The sequence below is a fragment of the Carcharhinus amblyrhynchos genome, chromosome 12, assembly GCF_965287045.1.
Source record: "Carcharhinus amblyrhynchos chromosome 12, sCarAmb.v2.hapA, whole genome shotgun sequence".
Classification (NCBI taxonomy): domain Eukaryota; kingdom Metazoa; phylum Chordata; class Chondrichthyes; order Carcharhiniformes; family Carcharhinidae; genus Carcharhinus; species Carcharhinus amblyrhynchos.
Window position 1 is genome coordinate 48,012,497 of NC_137335.1, and position 6,193 is coordinate 48,018,689.

Consider the following 6,193-nt stretch of genomic DNA (forward strand, 5'->3'; position numbering starts at 1 on the left):
GTACATCAGCACACCACCACCTTTTCAGGGGAAGTTAGGCCTGGGCAATAACACATAGCATACAGGCCTAGCTAGCGACACCACGTCCCATGAACAAATATAGAATAAACAGTTGGGGGAGGGGAACTAGCTGTACGCAAACTAAATTAAAGTGTTGATTATGCTGCAAAGAATGCCTCGAAGGCTGTAAATGTGCTTTGGGATGTCTTAAGGTCATGGAAGATTTTGGATGGGATTTTCCGGCCACACTCGCCCCAAAACTGGAAAATCCTGCTCAAGGTCAACAGACTTTGCGTTGTCCCCCATGGTGGTGGGACAGGAAAATTCCCCCCTTTATATAAATGGAAGTCTTTATTTCCTTCATTACCTATAAGACTTGACTTTAGCACAAAGTACTGAAATCCATCAAAATTTCACTGGATTGTGATAAATTAGGGTTAGGATTAGGGTTAGGCTTATGCCTTTTATTTGTTCTGTAAGACTTTCTGGATAGTTTCTGAACATCTGTTCCTGTTAATATGGCCTCGTGGACATGTTGCTGCTGGGAAACAGCAAAGCAGCTTTTCACTGGCCCTCCCACTCTCGTATTTAATTAATATTTTCAGATATAGGCAAGTTGTTCTGACCTTTCTTTTTTCTGTTTCACCATAGCTCCATATGCAATTTGAAAATTGATGGGTTGATACAATACAGAAAAGTTCCTCCTTTCGTTCATGCATTCACTTACCTGTGCTAAGCCTTTTGTACATGGCATGGCCCTTCATGTGAGCAATTGATTGCTGATCTGCATTTTCTTTCCATCTTCTCTCCTCTCTCCCCATGGAAATGGCAGCCAATGATGGAGCAGAAACCTCAACACATTTTAATGGGGAGATGACGTCAAAGCCTCTGGAAGCAGATTCCTCCAGTAGTCCTGGCTGTGGACACATCATTCTTGTTTTTTTAAGCACCTTTCCGACAGGAGTGAGAAATGGTACCTGAAGTGGGTGTAACTGAAGTGCAGTCCAAATGGAAGGATTAACCCAGAAATTTCTGAATCTCCTGGTCCAGGAACACAATTACAGCTCTTGTTCAATTTTGAAATGTTCCCTCATTTTGTCTGGCAGTTTTGAGGTGATTTAAAAACGGAAAATGCTGGAAAATCTCAGCAGGTCTGACAGCACCTGTGGAGAGAGAATGGAGCGAACATTCCGACACTGGATGAAGTCTACATCCTTGAATGAATAAAAAAAAAGCTTCAAAGCACACAGAAACATGCAACTGTCGTCCAAAGCAACCAAAGAGCTTGTTTGAATGGAAATATTCTAAGGGCTGAATTTCACAGGTACTGGTTCTCATGCTCGTCAAGTGGGACTTAAATCCATAAACTATTCTCAGCAGATGCTCCAATGTGGCAGACACCCATGCCATCAATGGTGTATCTGGTCTATCTGCTATTGTAGCAGCTCTGGGCTGTCTGGCCGAGGTGACAGCTGGAGCTAGTGACTATGGTGGAAGGTTGTTGGGGACTGCAAGCAAAGTGTGCTTGTTAACCTTTTTCCAAAAGAACAGTTTTTAATGATGCAGGGATCTGGTCATATTCTACATCTACTGCTGGGTCAGTTGGGTCACACCTCCAAATGATAAATCTGCAGTATCTGTATACTAAGTCATAATGAAAGCCATGGGGAGCCTGACAGTCAGAGAGCCTCTACCCTCAGCTCGAACACCTCCCTCCCTATGTACTTACAGTGGCAGTAGACAAAATGGCCATGGATTTTCAAGACCAATATCTTCTATAAACATCAGTGTGACAGAAGGTGTAACAGAGAGAGACAGAGAGTGCAACAGAGAGTGACAACAAGTTACACAAGAATCAGGGTCAATGGCAGAAGTGAATGATAGATGGGGATGTGATGAAGGAGACAAGAAGTGAATGAGGGATACTCTTGAATCTTAAGTAAATACGAGGAGTGGTGTGATGCATGGTGTTTCCCCTCATGGGGGCATCAAGACCTAAGAGGCTCAGTTTTAAAATAATTCAGCGATGAGAAGCTCAGAAATTCATTAAGCTTTGGAATTAGCTACCACAGAGAGTAGTGGAAGTCGAGTTATTGAATATATTCAATGTTGAGTTAAGTAGGGGGAGGTGACCTAATAGTATTATCACTAGATTATTAATCCAGAAACTCAGCTAACGTTCTGGGGACCAGGGTTCGAATCCTGCCATGACAGACGATGGAATTTAAATTCAATAAAAAATATCTGAAATTAAGAATCTGCTAATGACCATGAAGTGGGGGGGGGGGGGTGCTATTTGTGCCCTGTTTGTGATTAGAACTCCCACTCCCACTCACCTGACAAAGGGGCAGTGCTCTGAAAGCTAGTGGCTTTTGCTACCAAATAAGCTTGTTGAAATTTAACCCGGTGTTGTGAGACTTCTTACTGTGATGACCATGAAACCACTGTCAATTATGGAAGAACCCACCTGGTTCACTAATGTCCTTTAGGGAAGGAAATTGGCTGTCATTACCCGGTCTGGCCTAGATAGGCTCCAGAATCACAGCAATGTGGTTGACTCTCAACTACCCTCTAGCAAATAGGGATGGGCAACAAATGATGGCCAGCCAGTGATGCCCATATCCCGCAAATGAATTAAAAAGAAAAAAATAGATTTTGGATCTACAATTGGATTCAAAGACCGTGGGGACCAGAGCAGAAAGTGAAATTAAGACCACAATCAGCCATACTTTCACTGAGTGGGGGAGCAGGCTCAAGAGGCTGAATGGCCAACTCATACTTCTCTTTCCTATGCTTGTCAAGGAGTGTTGTGCATTATTGGTGTATATGTAGCTGAATCTGCTTCTGCATTCATTCATCTCCCCTGACATGATTGATTATTGTCACATGTATTAACATACAGTGAAAAGTATTGTTTCTTGCATGCTATACAGACAAAACATACTGTTCATAGAGAAGGAAACAAGAGGGCACAGAATGTAGTGTTACAGTCATAGTTGGCATGTTGAGAAAGATCAACTTAGTGCAAAGTAGGTCCATTCAAAAGTCTGTTGGCAGCAGTGAAGACACTATTCTTGAGTTGGTTGGTATGTGACTTCAGATTGTTGTATCCTTTTTCCAATGGAAGAAGGTGGAAGGGAGAATGTCTGGGGTGCGTGTGGTCCTTAATTATGCTGGCTGCTTTACCGAGGCAGCGGGTAACGTAGACAGTATCAAGGGATGGGAGGCTGGTTTGCTGATGGACTGGCCTGCATTCATGACCCTTTGTAATTTCTTATGGTCTTGGACAGAACAAGAGCCATACCAAGCTGTGATACATCCAGAAAGAATGCTTTCTATGATGCATCTGTAAAAGATGGTGAGAGTCATAGCTGACATGCCAAATTTACTTATTCAATTAGGCTAGGCGATTAAAGCACTTCCTAAATAGGCCAAAATGTTCCATTGGCTGACTTTCTGGATAATGTCAAATCATGCCTTTTTCACACCAACAGCAGGTGTTTTCCTTCCTCTTGCCAGTGAAGATGAAACTCTTTCAGCTTCTCAGCCAGCAATGCACAAAGTGATGTGTCAACAAGCCATAGCACAGTCATGATCTGCCTAAATCTAGCTTTAAGCATCACTTTGATCAAACTCCTCCGCGTCCCATCTATATATTGGCCCTTTAGATTTCCTCCTGTAGGTGCAGGGCAGGCTGGCCCCTGTCTCACACTGACCGGAGACATGAAACCTGGAAGTAAATTTTGAAACTGTTGAAATGAGACATTCTGAGGTATGATAACCTCTTACAGGTTTGATGCTTCCTGTCACCTCCAATCAGAATCTGCCTCGGTGTTGTTACTGGGCCACAGAATTTGGTATCAGTTCACACGATCAGTACTGAAAAAAACAAGCTATTCCTGCTGCTAAAGTGATAAAGGTCAGGACTCATCTTGCACAAAGTTGATCTTTCTTTACAGCCAGTGGGGGAGAACATTTACCGAGATGGGTAAAAGTTCCTTCAATGCCGGCAGGACAAACACACCTGGCCTCTACCTGTGGAAAAACAGTATCACTGATTTTAAATAGATTTTAGCATACAGATTACATAGCACTTCAGGAATGTCCACTGCTTTATGCAGATCTTTGCGTACCTTCTGTGAAATGTGGGTTATACCGGTTGAACCAGTGTGTAATGCAACAATATAATTTAAAGATTCACAAACACATGAATAAATAGCCAACTTTTTTAATATATGTAAACTCACAGGTTCTTAACAAAATTTATTATTGAGCAACTTCCACTGATCACAGCTATTAACTTAGTTGAGGTGATAATACTCTCTTACTCACGTGTCTTTCATTGAACACAGGCCCTACTTTTCTGCTGATAATTGAATGTAAAGCACAGAGTATGTTTTTTATAAAAATATACTTTATTCATGTGGAGTTGAGGCTACCTTGTTGAATATTTTTAAGGCAAAGATATATAAATGTTTGAACAGTAAAGAAATTAAGGGTTATGGTGAGCGAGTGACTAAGTGGAACTGAGTGCATGAAAAGATCAGCCATGATCTTATTGAATGGTGGAGCAGGCTTGAGGGGCCAGTTGGCCATCTCCTGATCCTAGTTCTGATGTTCTTATGTTCTTATAAATCTGTGAGAACATCACAAACATTCTAAAATGACCACCACACAAAAAGCAGTAATATTCTGGCTCTTTACATACATCAACATTCTGAGATGCTTTAATACAGTAAAGGAAATGCTTCAGACATTTCACAGTGGACTTGCAGTTACTTTAAAAGCTGGCCATGTAGAACTAGTTGCACTCCAAGGTGCTTCAGAGCAACCGAGTTAGTTGCAATATTCACTGTATACATTCAGTGAATCTTTTGGCCAGAGGAGGTTCTGCTCCCCTTGGTTCACTGTGGTTGAAAGGTCTTAGACAACGATCTTCCCCATTACACCTCTTTGATAGCTGCCCCAGTTTTCGTGCATCCCTCAGTATGTAGTCCTGGGCTTTCGAATGTACCAGTCTGCAACACTCAGTCAGGGACAACTCCTTGAACTGGAAGACCAACAAGTTTCAGGCAGGCCAAAAGAGAGTAATCCTGGCCAATATATGGTCCATCAAACAACACAACTGAATCAAGATTATCTAATCGACCAGTGCTACTTGGCTGCCATGTTACTGAACAGCAATTGCACTTCAAGCTGGTAAAGTAATACAAAAGCAAACTCTTCTTTTATTGAAAACATTTTTTTTCATCTAGGTAGTGGCCCTTTTAAAGGATCTTTTTTGTGTTTGTGTTTGAATCATAATTTAACAGGTGGTAAACATTGCACCTCTGGGTGTGGCCAAATTGTAACCCTGCAGACATTTATGGGAGGTGGTGAATCTATCAACATGATCTCATCATGAATTATTCCCTTCTGTTTCTTGACCAGCAGCTGAATTGAGCGATGAGTCACCTACCTGAATTAAAACACAGAGACTGCACACAGTGGGGACTCTTAAACTGATTAGAACAGATACTACACTTGACCTTAGCCAAAAGACTGAGAAGCAATACCAGTATGCAGCAATCAGGAAAGTAGAGATAAGTCTTCTGGAAGAAGCCATAGTGGGGTGGATGGAGTGAGACGTCAGGGCTTTTCTGTGAGGGAGATAGGCCGTTATGGGAAGCAGGAAGGTCGGAGTTCAGAGTGGGAGGGTCTACAATCGTAGAGCGATGGGAGAGAAAATGAAAAGCCAGGATTAGCAGGAAGGAAGCTGAAGACTCGGGGGGCTGAGGACAGTGGCAGAGCGGGGACTGCATCCCTGTTCTTCCTGGACTCAAGGAGTTCTGCAAAAAACTCTTTGCACCCTGAGTTGGAAGCTCCTGCTTCCCTTTCACAACATTGGTCCTGAGTTCAATTGACAATGGTAATGCTTCCTGTGGATGATTACTTGAATAGAAACAATGGGCGGAATTTTGCCATGTGTTGGGAAACATCTCGGGCGGAAAATGCGGAGGGAGCCCAGCGTTAATGGGTTTTCCCGCCATACTTTTAAACTGATGGAGAAAATAAAATAATGATGGCTCCTACAATGTAACATTGGTAAGGTGAGCTCAATCAGATTTTAAAAGATTGGGATGCCCTTTTTTAATTTTTGTGAAAAAATTAAAATAGAAACACCTCACCCCAACCCCAATCCCACCCCACACAC

The 6,193-nt window shown here is 42.3% G+C and overlaps 1 pseudogene; it reads right to left on the bottom strand.

Moving 5' to 3' along the window:
* Positions 1-5,444: 5,444 nt before the first annotated feature.
* LOC145351261 (U2 spliceosomal RNA) lies at positions 5,445-5,553 on the bottom strand (annotated as a pseudogene).
* Between the last annotated feature and the right edge of the window lie 640 nt (positions 5,554-6,193).